Genomic DNA, 16677 nt, shown 5'->3' with positions numbered 1-16677 from the left:
AGAATGTCATATATGCTGGTATTTGTCAGAAGTGTGCCTGTTTTTATATAGTCAAGACCAAAAATGCCTTTCGTACATGTATTTATCAGCATTTATATGACATTAGGAAAATGAACCTAAAAAATTCACTGGCCAAGCCCGTCAATGCCCACCCAGGTCACAATTTTAAATTCACAGTTCTTGAACAGCTGACTATGGATGAGAGAGGAGGTCCTATGGATTACTGGCTTGAATACAAAGAACTGTTATGGCAATTAAGTGTCAATGCCAATATTTTTCCAGGGTTGAATAAAATGGTTTCAATAACCAGCTTTTTGAGGTAAAAAGCTGATTTTTTTTATCTAATTGTTGATTTTTTCATCTAATTGTTGATTTTTTTATTCAATTGTTCTCTTTATGATTTTTTGTCAAAATACTAAGTTTAAAGTACATGTTGAATCATGTTTTATAGTTAGTTTGTTTTTATCTTGCATGTATAATTGTGGAGCAAACAGGGAGTCTGTACCTTTAAATGCCTATAGAGTTTTTTACAAATTGGTTTGTAATGTGTTTGTAATGAGTATTTAAGGAGTGGGGTGGAGGCACTCTGTTTTTTCTGAAGACGTCAACTGTAATCTTTGACGAAAGCGCTTAAGAATACATTTTATCCTTGTTTCTTGTAACACCAGCCTGCTTTGTGATTTCTCAGTTTATTGGTAGAACTGGATAGGTTGGGACATGAAACCATATATCAGCATGCATATGTTGAAAATAGATGTTACCACCTATAACATGATGTTCTATGCAAGCAGTAATGCTTGATGGGGTGTGTGTTTTGTGCAAATAACACCCACCCGGGGTGTTCTGAGGCCCGATGCTGTAGCCAGAGGGCCTTTACACTTCTGGAAAGGCATTATTTACAAAATAACACACACCCTGCAGGGTATTATTGCACTTAGAGAATGGGCTGTCTGTAAAATTGTTGTATTTTACTAAGTTATTTATATTTTTTTATTATTATATTTTTTTATATATTTTTGATGTAAAATAGCTCCTCCTGTTAATGTTTCAAAGTTGCTGTAGTATATGTAAATGGTGTTGGAGGAAGCATTTTACATCCAAAGTATATCATTTTTTTAAATATATAGATATTTGCTTTATTTTATGGTTTCTTATTGCCAAAATGTGTGGTTTCTTGCCAGTCATTGCAGATTGAAATCACTAAATAATGACTTACATTTGACTTTCAGACTTTATTTCCTTCAGAAAATTCATCTTAACACAAATCCTGTTGTTTAATTTATTTTGTGATTTTTATTAAGAACATTTAAAATCTGTTGCTATTTTTGAGCATTTATTCCCTCTTTATTTGAGGCTTTATCCAGATTTTTGAGCTAAAAGGGCGAGAGGTATGCAAACCTCTTATTTGCTGCTGTCACTGGTCCATCAATATCACTGTCTGTCCATCTGTATCTCACACACACCCACACACACACACACACACACACACACACACACACACACACACACACACACACACACACACACACACACACTTGCACTTCAGAAAATGCATGCTAACACAAGTCCTATTTTTCAAGCAAATTTGTGATATTTTTTAACAGGAATGTGTTCCTGTTTTGAGCCTTTGTCCCCCCTTTATTTTAGGCTTTATCCAAATAAGTAGATCTAAGAAATGAGAGGTATGTAAACCTCCTCAATGCTGCTGCTGCCAGTGCTTGATTGTTCTCACTGTTTACTCTCTTTCATAAACATACACCTTGCTTTCACTAAAGCATGAACGCAAGTACGCAAGTACGCATTCACACAAACACAGACAGAAACATAAATACACGCACACAAACAAAAACATACAAACACACACAATTTTTTCTGTTATATTTAGTTTTTACACTCACTAAATAGCAAAAGCTCTGCTTAGCGAGTGTAAAATAATGGCTCGATTGATCTCATTTTCACTCACATGCACACATGCACACATGCACGTGCACACACACACACACACACACACACACACACACACACACACACACACACACACACACACACACTTTTTTTTTTATTTTCTTTCTTTTTTTTTTTTTTATATATTTTACAGTAACTAAACAGCAGAAGCACTGTTTAGTGAGCCGATAATAATGGTGGCAGTTAGGTTTTTTCAGTTCCAGCTCCACGGCGGTTTGATATACTGCTCCGTGAATTGTCAGACTCATTTTTAGCAGGCATTACTTGTATGTTAAAACCCTGCTAGAGAATGTTCGTTCTCCAATCAGACATACCTGTGGAAGCGTGGAGGTGTTTAGGAGAAATGGCAGTGGAATTTTTAACCAGATTGTTTAATGAAATCTTGGAAAGTGAGAGGATGCCTGAGGAGTGGAGAAAAAGTGTTTTGGTACCGATTTTTAAGAATAAGGGTGATGTGCAGAGCTGTAGTAACTACAAAGGGATAAATCTGATCAGTCACAGCATGAAATTATGGGAAAGAGTAGTGGAAGCTAGGTTAAGAAGGGAGGTGATTATTAGTGATCAGCAGTATGGTTTCATGCCAGGAAAGAGCACTGCAGATGCGATGTTTGCTCTGAGAGTGTTGATGGAGAAGTACAGAGAAGGTCAGAAGGAGTTGCATTGTGTCTTTGCGGACTTAGAGAAAGCATATGACAGGGTGCCTAGAGAGGAGTTGTGGTATTGTATGAGGAAGTCGGGAGTGGCAGAGAAGTATGTAAGAGTGGTACAGGATATGTACAAGGGTAGTGTGACAGTGGTGAGATCTGCATTGGGAGTGACAGATGCGTTTAAGGTGGAGGTGGGTTTACATCAAGGATCAGCTCTGAGCCCTTTCTTATTTGCACTGGTGATGGACAGGTTGACAGACAAGATCAGACAGGAGCCGTGGACTATGATGTTTGCAGATGACATTGTGTTATGTAGTGAGAGTAGGGAACATGTTGAGGAGACCCTGGAGAGGTGGAGATATGCTCTAGAGAGAAGAGGAATGAAGGTTAGCTGGACTAAGACAGAATATATGTGTGTGAATGAAAGGGAGGATAGAGGAATGGTGAGGATGGGTAGAGTTGGCGAAGGTGGATGAGTTTAAATACTTGGGATCAACAGTTCAGAGTAATGGCAGGTATGGAAGAGAGGTGAAGAAGAGAGTACAGGCAGGGTGGAGTGGGTGGAGAAGAGTGTCAGGAGTGATTTGTGACAGATGAGTAGCAGTAAGAGTGAAAGGGAAGGTCTACAAAAGGATAGTGAGACCAGCTATGTTATATGGGTTGGAGACAGTGGCTCTGACAAAAAGGAAGGAGTCAGAGCTGGATGTGGCAGAGATAAAAATGTTAAGATTTGCACTGGGTGTGATGAGGATGGACAGGATTAGGAATAAGTATATTAGAGGGTCAGCCCAGGTTGGACAGTTTGGAGACAAAGCCAAAGAGGTGAGATTGCGTTGGTTTGGACATGTGCTGAGGAAGGATGCTAGGTATATTGGGAAAAGGATGCTAAGGATGAAGCTACCAGGTAAGAGGAAAAGAGGAAGGCCTAAGATAAGGTTTATAGATGTGGTTAGATAGGACATGCAGGTGGTTGGTGTGACAGAGCAAGATGCAGAGGACAGGAAGAAATGGAAACAGGTGATCTGCTGTGACGACCCCTAACCGGGAAAAGCCGAAAGAAGAAGAAGATTTGACAGGGTCATACACAAAATACTGATTAATAAATTAGAACAACTAGGTATCAATGTATTCCTGATACAATGGATAGCTGCATGGCTTACAGATAGGACATGGCAAGTATCATACAGCAATTGGGCAAGTGAAATTCTTGGTTACAGTCAGTGTGACCCACAGGACTCTGCCCTAGGCCCTTACTTGTTTTAGTTTGTATCTTTCAGACCTAACTTTTTCATCTGAGGTGTTGTACAGTCTACATGCAGATGACCTGAAATTGGGTATATTGATTACATGTGTTACATATAAGGCATGTGTGCAAAAGTTAAATTGACCATTTGGGCATAGGAGAATAATATGCTGCTAAATACATCAAAAACTAAGTATAGGAGATTTGAGAGACATAAATTAAAAGGTTAATATTTAATAAAGCACAGATTCATTTAAGGACCTGGATATATGGATAGATCCAGCTTTGAGTTTTTCTAATCAAATCAACCAATTGGTTACTGATAGTTACAGAACTATAGATTGTATAAAAAAAATTATAAAGTCTATGAAATCATAAATGATGAAGTCATTGATAGTTACATTAGACCCAAACTTGAGTATGGAATAACAATATGAAAACCTTATAAGAAAACAAGCATAAGTAAACTAGAAAGACTACAGTGGAAATATACCAAGGTCATCCATGGATGTGAAAAATTAAGTTACAATGAAAGACTAAAATATCCGAATTTGTAGAATGTCTCTTACAGATATCCAAGAGGAGATCTTATTCAGGCATAGAGGGCCTTTAGAGACAGCTGCCTCTGGGAATGTTTGTGGTTATCAAAAAGTAATAGGGAATCATCAGACAACATATGTAGAAGATTCTATAAGAATTAGAAGTACATTAATTGGTTATCTGAGAGAGGAGATGATGCATGGAACAGACTACCAAATTACATTAAAGCAAGTACTAGTTTAGATATTTTTAAGAACAGCCTGGGCACTTATTATGGGAAGAAGTGTTTTGGTATATTAGCAGGCTAGAAGGGCATTCATTTCCATGCTTGAAATATCTGTATGAATGTATGTATGTGCCGTTTGGGCAGTTTTTCCATCACTTTCAACTTTCTGGTTTAAAAGGCCACATTTGCGTGGGTTTGCACTTGTTTAAGCTCCACACTGTGGCGCCAAACTGAGACAAACTATTACTGGTGCCAGAAAGTCTGCTCTTCAGTTTAGAAAGTCTGCTCTTCAGTTTTTCCGTTAGATCTTGCTAGTTCTTTCTCTCTTGCACTTCAAACAACCTAATAACTTTGCACTTATCTTCAGCAGGTTTTTTTAGCAATTATTGTAGAACAAACTATGTGCCATCAGCACTAGTCGTTCTTCACGGAAATAGCTCCAGAACTTAGTAGTTATGACCACCCCCTCCTGGCATGGTTAAAGGGCAGTTCCCTGTACTTTTTCCTATTAACCTGGTGAACTTGGGCATTCTGAGGCAGTGCAGCAATTGCCTCATGTACACAGACAACCCAATCCTCTTACCTCCCAACACTCAGACTTGTGACAGATGCACTTATATCACCAAATTGCAAGCTATACACTCTCCAGCCAAGACCGGACTAGCTGGTCAAAAGGAGAATATCAACACCTGCACCACACCACATGGAACATATAGCCCTCCAGAACACCCACTATCATAGCTCTCACATAAAAACACAAACCATACACTCACCTTTGCGGAGGTTTTCAATAGAAATTTACCCAAACAGCAGAGACCTCCAAAACAGATTCGTACTCAGCCACCACAGCACATTACAAACCACAGGACACATAACTCACCTCCACAGTGTGCCCCTCAACCTAACCCCCTAAGGCTAAACACCTTGGCCAATACACTAATCATAGGTGACTCAATAGTGAGGCACACAGATGTCCCACTCACTAGGTTGCATAAGGAGAAGGTAACAGTCAGCTGTCTGTCAGGTGCCAGAATCCGACACATGAACTCAGGTCAGTCCACAAGTACAAGTATGACTCTGTCATTGGCCATGTGGCTGTGAATGAGCTGAGATGCACCTCCCTGGACTACATGAAAAGAGACATGGTGGAGCTCTCGGATTATGTGGCCCAGGCAGGTATGACACTAGCCCTGAGTTGTATCCTACCATCACCCAGAATGATACCTCAGTACAAACAAAATATTATTGACTTCAACAATTGGCTAATTTTCTGTTGTCATTCTATGGGGATCCAGTATCTGTCTGCTTGGGATGACATGATTGACAGACCTCAATGCTTTGCCAGAGATGGCCTGCATCTGTCACCCTTGGGTTTCTGAGTACTTGCTAAGGCTCTTGCCACCCCTATAGTGCCTTTTTTAGGCAGTGTTCAAAGACCAAATTACCACCAAATTACCACCATAACAGCTATAAATAAATGCAATCTGAGGATCATGCTGCTCAATGCTAGAAGTCTAAATCTCAAGATGCACTCGCTTGAAACACTCCTCAAAATGAAGAACACCGACATTTGTGCTGTAATGGAGACCTGGTTTAAAGTGGTAGAAAGCACCCCTGCATTACCAGGCTATAACTCATTTCACACCTTTTGGCCCTGAAACATGGACCAAAGCTCCAAAGGTGGTGGTGTCTCCATATTCATAAAGGATATGCACACCTCCAGACTAGTAGCCCAGCATAACACAGCTGAGATTCTTCAGGTACAACTAACAATTGGTAAGATGGTGATCCAGGTCATAGCCTGCTATAGGTCCCCAACCATTTCCCTAGACTCTCACTCCATGTTCCTAAGCATACTGGAATCTATCAAGGTCCAACCCAACACTCTGTTACTAGGAGACTTCAACTACCCCTACATCAACTGGGAAAACTGCTGAAGCATCAATACATTGGCACAACGCTTCCTGGAATTCATCAATTCCAATGCTCTGGGCCAGCTCATTCTGACCCCCACTAGAGGAAGCAACATCATTGACCTGGTTATTACTAACATGGGCGACCATTGCTGTACACCAATAGTCAATCCCTCCCTGGTCATAAACCATAAACTAATCACCATGGAAATCCACATCTCACCCACACCCCCTACAAAGGTAACCACCTTTAAAAACTTCTCCAAAGCTGACTTTGGACTCCTAAAAACAGAGGTGGCTAACTTCACGGCACCCATGCCAAAGGAAAATAGCTGCATGACTGCCAAATCATAAACCAATGCACTCTATGAACATGTACACAAATGCATGGAACTAGCTATACCCAACAGAACCAAGAAGCTCTCCTCCAAAAAAAGGAAGCCAATCTGGTGGTTCCCTGCCATTAATAAACTCTACAAGAGAAGGAAGAAACTGTTGCAGAAAAAGGTGAAGTTCCAAGACTGGAAAAACTCCCTTATTAGCCTCAACAAAAATTTGACATCCCTCATCAAATCCTCTAAAGCCAGCTATGAAGGCAGAATTGCAAAAGACACTAAAAACAATCACAAAGCCTTCTATAGCTGTATCTAAAACCTCCACAGCAATACCAAGATTTGCTCTTAGATACTGCACAATGGCACCTCCTATACTCAGCCAACAGATATTGCCAACATACTGACCGACAGATTCAGTGCCAGTTTTACCCCCCCCCCCTTAAAGGACCAATCACAATATCAGAAGAATGCCAGGCACCCAGCATTACTGCAGCACAGGTTAAAGCTGCATTGTCCAAGGCCAAGAATACAGCTTCCGTGGGACCCGATAATATCCCTGGCTGTATTCTACATGAACTACAACGTGAACTGGCACCACATCTGTGTGCCCTGTTCAGTCACAGCATCACCTCAGGCTTTGTCCCTACCGAATGGTGCACTGCCACAGTCATCCCTCTCCATAAAGGGGGAGTGACTACAGACCTTGGGAATTATTGACCTATTAGCCTCATGAGTCTGATATGTAAAGCTATGGAGCGCATCATCATGGACCTAATTAACAAAGATATAGGAAATCTCCAAACTCTAGACACCATGCAATTTGGCTTTGTGAAAGGGAGCTCATGCCTGCTCAACCTGGTTGACTTCTTTGAGTCAGTCACCAGGGCTGTGGATGAAGGTCAGGCAGTGCATACAGCCTACCTTGATCTGGCCAAGGCCTTTGATACCATTCCTCACTTGGGAATTATATATAAACTCACCAAACTAGGCATCAACCCCTATATCACTAGGTGGGTTGCAAACTGGCTCACAGATAGAACACACAGTGTGAAAGTAGTGACCGCAAGTCAGATTGCTGACCTGTCATGAGTGAAGTCCCACAGGGATTGATCCTGGGTCCTGTCCTGTTCGGTGTCTACTTCTCAGAAGTCCAGGCCAACACAAAGGGATTTTGGCTGACCAAGTTCACATGCAGACATCCTACAGAATGGCCTCACTGAGACCAATGACTGGTGTTAAAACCATGGCCTTAAGCGTAATGCCAAAAAATGCTTCATCATCCCCTTTGGTAAAAACTCAGTTCCCACTAATTACCACATTGATGGGAGCCCACTGAACACTGAAGGTGTTATAAGAGTTTTGGGGAGGCAGGTTGACAGCAACCTCTACTTTGACCATCACATTGCCACTGTGATCAGAAAGTCCTTATATGTGGCACATCTCATTACCAAGGGTTTTGCATTCAGGAAGAAAGAGGTCATTGTCTCTCTCTACTCTTCCCTCATTAGACCAATCATCGAGTATAATGCCCCATTTGCCCCGTTTACCTTGGAAATACTGGTCTGTAGTTGTAGCCAGTTTCATCTCCTCCTCCATATCCCAGTCTTTCAGACATGTTCTTAAGTGCAGTTTGTAAAACATCGACTTATTATGTAGCTGTAGATACATCATAGTTAACTTTAAAAGAGGTACGAGCTACAGGTAAGGAGTAAAAAGGGTTATTGAAGGATTAAACCAAGAACTCACCAACGCTGGATATGACGACCCCCAGCAGCCAGTAATCAAGAAGCCTCAATCCTCACCGCCCATACCTCTCAATCTCTTGGAGCAAGAAATCTGGACAAAGCCTGATATAATGATTAGATGCAGAAGATGAGTTGGACTGGAGGGAGTGCTGTGGGCAATTAAGACTGGATGCCATCAACCCTCCAGGACTAAATGATGAGAATTTTAAGATTTTTTTTTTAAAAAGGAAGAAACAGAAGCATTAATGCAGCTATATCACCTCCTGACCATTTCTAGGTCTGGGATCTAATAACCTAACTAAGACTGCTGCCTCCTATACTACTCTAAGGAACGACGCCAACCCTCTTTTGGGAGCACTCTCCTGGAAAGATAGAAGAAACTATATCACCTCCTGACCATTTCTAGGTCTGGGATCTAATAACCTAACTAAGACTGCTGCCTCCTATACTACTCTAAGGAACGACGCCAACCCTCTTTTGGGAGCACTCTCCTGGAAAGATAGAAGAAAGTATGTCCTACAGTTCCTGCAATCTGTAAATAACAGTTGTTAGCTTTTCTCTCAGTGTAACTGTAAAACCCAAAGCCAGGTCAGCCAGCAGCCAAACATTGCTTCTTCCAACCAACGGACCAAAGGTCTCCATTAGTATCCCCAGCAACCTTGCCTCTTACTGTATGCAGTAAGCCCTGTAAGTAGCCACGGTTCCAGTACCTGCTGTTGCCTCTAGGTGGCGCCCTTCTCTTATAGATATTCCCCTCTGTAAGTAATTTCTCCCCAGTAAACTCTCTTTATCTTACCCTCTGTTAGTCTCTTTATGCCCCACCACCTTTATCTACTTTCCCTACTACTTCTAGCATCAACTCACTCCTAACTTTTGCCATCTAACTTTCACATATCCCTTGGTTAACTCACCTGTACGATCTGCACTTCACTGATTGTTTTCACCTGAAACTCTACTTCTTTGGCTCTCTATCTGTTCTCATGTTTCAAGCTGTAAGCAGTTTTTACTGCCACCCCATCTAAGCCCCCCCCTTTATTATATTTCTTCTTTTTCCCCTCTCTCGAATTACTAAACCTAATACCTCTCTACTCCTTTCCTGTATCGTCCACTACCCCCACGTAACTCTAATCCCCTCACCCTTGGATTTCCACGCCCTCTATTCCTCTTTCTTGTACTTTCAGGACTGGCACTTTACCTCTCTTCCGTTTTTTCTGCCTGCCCCCCACTCCTCCCCCTTCTCCCCTCCAACCCTACTTCCTTTCTTAAACTACATATACACCTGCCCATAATCGCGCCGACTCTTTCCCTTAGAATCCCCAGGCTGCTGTGCATCCCTGCCTTCGGCGTTCCATGTTTGTGTAAGAAGCGTGTTATTTCTTTTTTTCTATTTTTATGATGTGTCACTGCTGCGATATATCGTAGCTTGTATGGCTCTGTTACTGCTTTTTTTTTTTTGCCATTCCAATACTGTTACTACTGCTGCACTATTTACTGTATAACTGTTTGAGTGCTACAAGAATCGCTGCTTATCGCCAGTATGGCTAATGTTGATTAGCGATAAGCCTGTTATATCTCACTGATTAGAGATAAGTCTGCAAGCTTGCCACTATACTTTACTATCAGCATTAGGGAAAGAACACCGCATTGCTCAATGAGGAATTGGTTTATACTATATGAACAGCGGTAGGGAATTAAGACCGCATTGCTTGACAGGGAATTGGTTTATTTACCGTGGGCCGGTTTTTGCGCCTTACCCGCTCCATAAAGCCAAGCATATGGATTACAACCCTTGGCGACAAGCACCCAATTAAAGTGTATTTTTAGCCCAATACCTCTCTGAAGTGTGTGGAGTTAGTAGCGTGTTTTATTTCAGCTACTCCACACGTGCTTAATGTATTTCTTCCCATCTAAGTATCAAAGACTTTAGCGTGTTCCTACGCAGTAGCCACAACAAGATTCTGAGCACTACCATAGTCCGAACGCATACCTTTCATGCTTCGTTGTCTTTATCTAGAACATTAAAGTAACCCCTTTTTTTAACCTCCTCTGCTCAGCTGTAAGCACATACAGTATTTTTAGTTTAAGGAGAACTTTTTCACAGGTTGGTCTGCTCTGATTTAAATGTTTAATTTAGTAATCTATGTTTGCTCAATTTATCGCTATTGCGTAATAATTTGTAGATTTAGTGTTTCTATTCTTTGAGATTACCATTGTCCTGCTCTATATGCTATGATATGCTTAGTTAAACTTGTTAGTTAGTTCATAGAGATATGAAGTATCTGAACTAGCTGGTGGGAGTAGGATTTGATAATAAGATAGCTTTTGTATGCTGTTGCCTGCTTTTTCTTCCACTAGGAATTGAGGCTGGATTTGACTGTATTCCTAGAAGAGTGATTACTGTATTCATAGTAGAGCTTTATCAAGGTTTTGTTTGTCCTATATCTAAATCTTCTCCTTCTCCCCTCTTTTCCCAGCTATATCACCTCCTGACCATTTCTAGGTCTGGGATCTAATAACCTAACTAAGACTGCTGCCTCCTATACTACTCTAAGGAACGACGCCAACCCTCTTTTGGGAGCACTCTCCTGGAAAGATAGAAGAAAGTATGTCCTACAGTTCCTGCAATCTGTAAATAACAGTTGTTAGCTTTTCTCTCAGTGTAACTGTAAAACCCAAAGCCAGGTCAGCCAGCAGCCAAACATTGCTTCTTCCAATCAACGGACCAAAGGTCTCCATTAGTATCCCCAGCAACCTTGCCTCTTACTGTATGCAGTAAGCCCTGTAAGTAGCCACTGTTCCAGTACCTGCTGTTGCCTCTAGGTGGCGCCCTTCTCTTATAGATATCCCCCTCTGTAAGTAATTTCTCCCCAGTAAACTCTCTTTATCTTACCCTCTGTTAGTCCCTTTATGCCCCACCACCTTTATCTACTTTCCCTACTACTTCTAGCATCAACTCACTCCTAACTTTTGCCATCTAACTTTCACATATCCCTTGGTTAACTCACCTGTACGATCTGCACTTCACTGATTGTTTTCACCTGAAACTGTTTGTTTCTGCCCCGCTCCGCTCCCCTCCCTACCCCCTTATCCCACCCACCCCACGTACCCTTACCCCTTATACCTCACTTTCCACACCCCCTAAGCAATCCCACCTATCCATAACTCCGACCTCAATTGTAAATCTCCTCCCACTGGTAACTACCATACCATTTCCTTCTCATCTCCACTCCCTCCTACACCTAAGCTTATACTCTGGCTCTTTCCACCAAGTTTCTCCAACTTACTCTATAGTCATAGCCCAACCTTTACTCTGGGAGTTCCTTTTATCCCCTCCTCAACATGTCTTCTAAAACCAACAAAATGCCATCCATGGCCTCTATAATAAAACAAAACCCAGCCAAGCTATTACCCCTGTTTATTTCTTCTCTAGTACTCACACTACCCTATCTCCTGACCTCTTATGAAATAAAATATAATTATCACTTTAAAACCTCTTCCAAACAAACTGCCTCAGATTTAATAACCCCAAAGTTCACACATTCAAACATTACTTCTACCTCTTCCTACCTCTTAGCCAAATATCATAGACTATCCCATATTAAATCTAATAATCTCATGTTAAGGAAACTAAAATATTTATTGTTGTTTACCTGTAAGCCACACTTACAATACAACCCCTCTACCCTGGTAGATGGCGATATACATCCAAACCTAGGACCCTCTACTATTTCCTCTGAAGCCACACCTATTATCTCAAACTCTTCCCCTCATTTACCAACCCTTAATGCACATTCCTTACTCACAGGACACCTTAATATCAGAAGTGTTAACAACAAAGTCACCCATCTCCACTCTCTTCTTGAATATTACTCTTTTGACATCCTATGTTTAACGGAAACCTGGTTAAAACCCCTCAATAAAGATACAGAAATCATTCCCCCAGGTTACAACATTTTAAGACAAGACCGCAATACCCGCAAAGGTGGGGGAGTAGCACTCATATTTAAGACTGAACTAAATATATCCTTAGTACCCTATGCTCCCCTGGAGAACACCAAAACTGAACTCCTTATATCAAAGCTACAACTGAACCCAAATAAAGCCATATATATTATCTGTACCTATCTACCTCCTGGAAATAACTCCATAGTAATAGAAAATCTCCTTAGCTGGGCTTCATCCACCTACCCACAAGAAACTGTAATACTTGGAGACTTCAACCTTGATTGGTCCTCAGTTAATACTAATAACCCAGTCTCTCATATTAATCTCCATGGCTTTACTCAGACTATAAATACCTCCACTAGGATTAATAAACCTAACAACAAAGAAAGTATACTAGATTGGATTCTTGTTAATAAACCACAGCTACAATATCAAACCGACACTTTGCCAGATGACATTAGCGATCACAACTTAACCTATATCATAAGAAAGAAGAATATCACTACTAATGCCCCTACCATCAGAACCTCTCGTAGTAATAAAAAATTCAACCCTATCCTATTTAACACTGAACTAAATGCCTGTAACTGGAAACCTCTAAAAATTCTTCCTCTAGAAGAAGCTGTTCAATATTTTAACACCACATTTCTATCAATCCTAGACAATCATGCACCAAAAAGAACTATCAGAGTCAAAACTAAACCTGCCCCCTGGCTATCTAAGGAAACAAGGCACAAAATGTTACTCAGAAACAAATCCTGGATAAAATGGAGAACTAGTAAATTTCCCTCTGATCAACAGACCTTCAGACACTTAAGAAATAGTACTAAAAAAGCTATTATTTTGGACAAAAAAAACTACTATAGTAACCTCCAACAAGTTAATCATAATAATCCCCAAAAATTCTGGTCAACCTTGAATAGACTTCTTCACCCCGGACAGACTACCACTCCCTCTCCCTCTGGATCCGAAAAAAATTCTTCCCATGAAACTGCCAATGCTTTCAACTCCTTCTTTACTAATACTATCAATTCTCTGGCCTCTCACCTTTCCTTTGACAATTCTAGCATCCCTGTTCTTGCAGCTTCTAATCAACCAACCTTCACTATACAACCTATCTCCACCACCTTCATCCAAAAATGCATCCAAAAACTTAAACCATGTACCCCATCGGCTGACCAACTTCCATCAGAATTCCTCCAAAAAGCAGCTAAGGTTATAGCCTATCCCATATCTATCCTTATTAACAGAACTATTAATGAAGGAACCATACCTGACATCTGGAAAATCTCACACATTATACCCTTACATAAAGGAGGTAACTCCAATGAATACTCTAATTATAGGCCTATAGCACTCTTGTCTCCCCTAGCAAAAATCATGGAAAAATGTGTTCACTACCAACTAATGAATTACTTAACTAAAAATAACATTCTAACTCCCTGTCAACACGGCTTTAGGCCTTTTCATAGTACTACCACTGCTCTCCTTTCCTTTACTGACTTCATAAACACAAACCGCAATAATAATATTCTTTCTTCTGCACTCTTTATTGACCTGTCCAAAGCCTTTGACATGGTTAACCACCCCCTCCTCATAAAAATCCTAGAATCTCTTGCTTTAGAACCAAAGTCTATCCTATGGTTTACTTCCTATCTCACTAACAGGAAACAGGCAGTCCTCTGGGATAACAAACTCTCCTCTCTCCTCCCAATTTCTCTTGGTGTCCCACAAGGCTCTATTCCTGGACCTCTCCTATTCTCCCTTTTTATAAATGACCTACAAGCAGCTATTCCCCAAGCTACATGCATACAATATGCTGATGACTCCACTCTTATTTGCTCAGCTAAAACCATTCCAGAGCTTCAAACTATTACTCAAAATGTATTCCACACAGTAGAAGCATGGTTCTTAAAACGCTGCCTACTTTTAAATGCTAAAAAAACAAAACTCATCCTCTTTAAACCTACTACTAGGTCCCCCACATTAGATTTCTCTATCTCATCTATTAATGGCACCCTCATATCAGCTGACTCCACTACCAAACTGCTAGGTGTCATGATTGACAACAACCTTACCTATGATTGTCACATCAATAATACCATTAAAACTGTAAACAGAAAATTGGGCTCCCTTTACAGAATTAGAACATTCTTAACCCCGACAGCCAAAGCTACTCTTGCCCACTCTCACCTTATTTCAACTCTTCTCTATGCCTCACCAATTTACACTAACCTGAAGAAAAACAATCTCTAAACTGGCTAACACATATAATAGTATTGCTAGATTTGTGACTGGCAATCAATTCAGAACTCACCACTGTCTGAACCTTCAGCAACTTCACTGGCTGGAATTAGAAAATATGTTGCTTCTTTCCCAACTTTCCTTTGTCCAAAGAGCTTTCTATCAACCTAATAACACTCCTGCACTTTCCAAACTTTTTACCCTTACTCTAACCTGAACTCACTTCGCTCCTCTAGCAAACTCCTAGTAACTTTAACTAAATCCAACAACCTTGCTGGTGACTCCCTTTTCTCTAACGCCATTGGTAAACACTGGAATCAACTTCCTACTGAACTTACTTCTATTCCAACTCCTGTTCTGTTCAAACAAAAACTTAGAACTTACCTTAAAAATCACTGGTTATGTCCCTGCAGTAACCCGACTAAATCTCCCACAATTTTCCTCTACTCCTCCCTCTCCCTCTCCTTCTTCCTTCTTTTTATGTCCAAGCTTTACTACCATCACTTTATAAGAGCTACCTCTCTATTATCCTTCTCCTCCTTTAGGTTCATTTCTTTTTACTGACAGTATAAATTTAACTGATCTTCTTACTCTTATCATTTTGAATATTTTTCTCTTTTACTTTCTTTTTATAACCTTCGTATAAAATAATGTGAAATAAGTTTCCATTTTTTATTTTTTTTTGTGTGTGAATGATGAATCCTATGATGTTATGTGAATGTTGAATCCTATGATGTTATCCTGTATATTTGTCTATTCCCACCTCCTTTTTATTTCAGCTCATTTTTGCATACTATGTAACTGTGTTTATCTCTATGTGGAGCTTTTCTCCCCGGGCCTCTACTGAAAATGGAAATATATCCAGTTAGACTAGCCCGGTTAACAAATGTAAAATAAATAAATAAATAAATAAATTTGGCATGTACCTCACTAGACACCTGCAACAGCTGGAGAGGCCACAGAAGTACCTCACAAAGAGGATCCTAGGCATTAAACACATGTCCTACACGGACAGACTCAAAAGACTACAGTTATTCTCTGTCTCATATCGCCTACTTAGAGGTGATCTCTGCTTGACTTACAAAGCCATGTCTGACCCAGCTCTGTTAGAAATGCTACATCTAAAGAAATCCCAGTCCCGCTGCACCACATGCTCCAGAGACCTCAACATCATTACCACAATCAACAGAACATGCTGGAGGGACATATTCCTCACCCAGAGATTGCCTATGCTCTGGAATAGACTTCCCATACATTTCATGCAGAGCACCTCGCTGACCCTCTTCAAGAGAAATCTTGATGAGTGGATGGGTAATAGAAAGTTCACCTGGGGATCACTCCAGTGGCTCTACGGGATAGAGGCACTGAGAACTAACACTGGGCGGCATGATGCCAGGGTACTTCTATGGGCTAGGATTGTAAAGGCTCCAGGGCCATTAGCCTAGTACACACCTATGAACCTATGAAACTACAGTATATGAAGTCAGATTTTTACTTGTAATTGGATTTAAGAAATGGGAGGAATACCTTAATCCTGTTGCATATCTTGGAATTAAAACATCAATATATCCCAAAACTGCTGAGCTATTTGGGCATTTAGGACTCCGCCCCCACCAGGCTAATCTATATTTGTTAGTTTCCTTGACATTCATAATAATTAAGATCTTTTATAAAGTAGTGATGATCCTTTTCATAGAAAAAAATCCCTTCTTGTTTCTCTGAACCATATTAACCAGAGTGATCTATTTCTTTAATAATTTGCAGGAATCTCCCAAGAATATGATACTTTATTTTATAAATTGTTCCTTCATTAACCTGCTTTCAAAGCGTAACGACTATATTTCTGGTTAGTGGGGGGGGGGGTTCAAAATTCC

This window comes from Protopterus annectens, chromosome 12.part0 (assembly GCF_019279795.1).
Source record: "Protopterus annectens isolate FY-2018-M chromosome 12.part0, PAN1.0, whole genome shotgun sequence".
Classification (NCBI taxonomy): domain Eukaryota; kingdom Metazoa; phylum Chordata; order Ceratodontiformes; family Protopteridae; genus Protopterus; species Protopterus annectens.
This window is presented reverse-complemented; position numbering follows the sequence as displayed.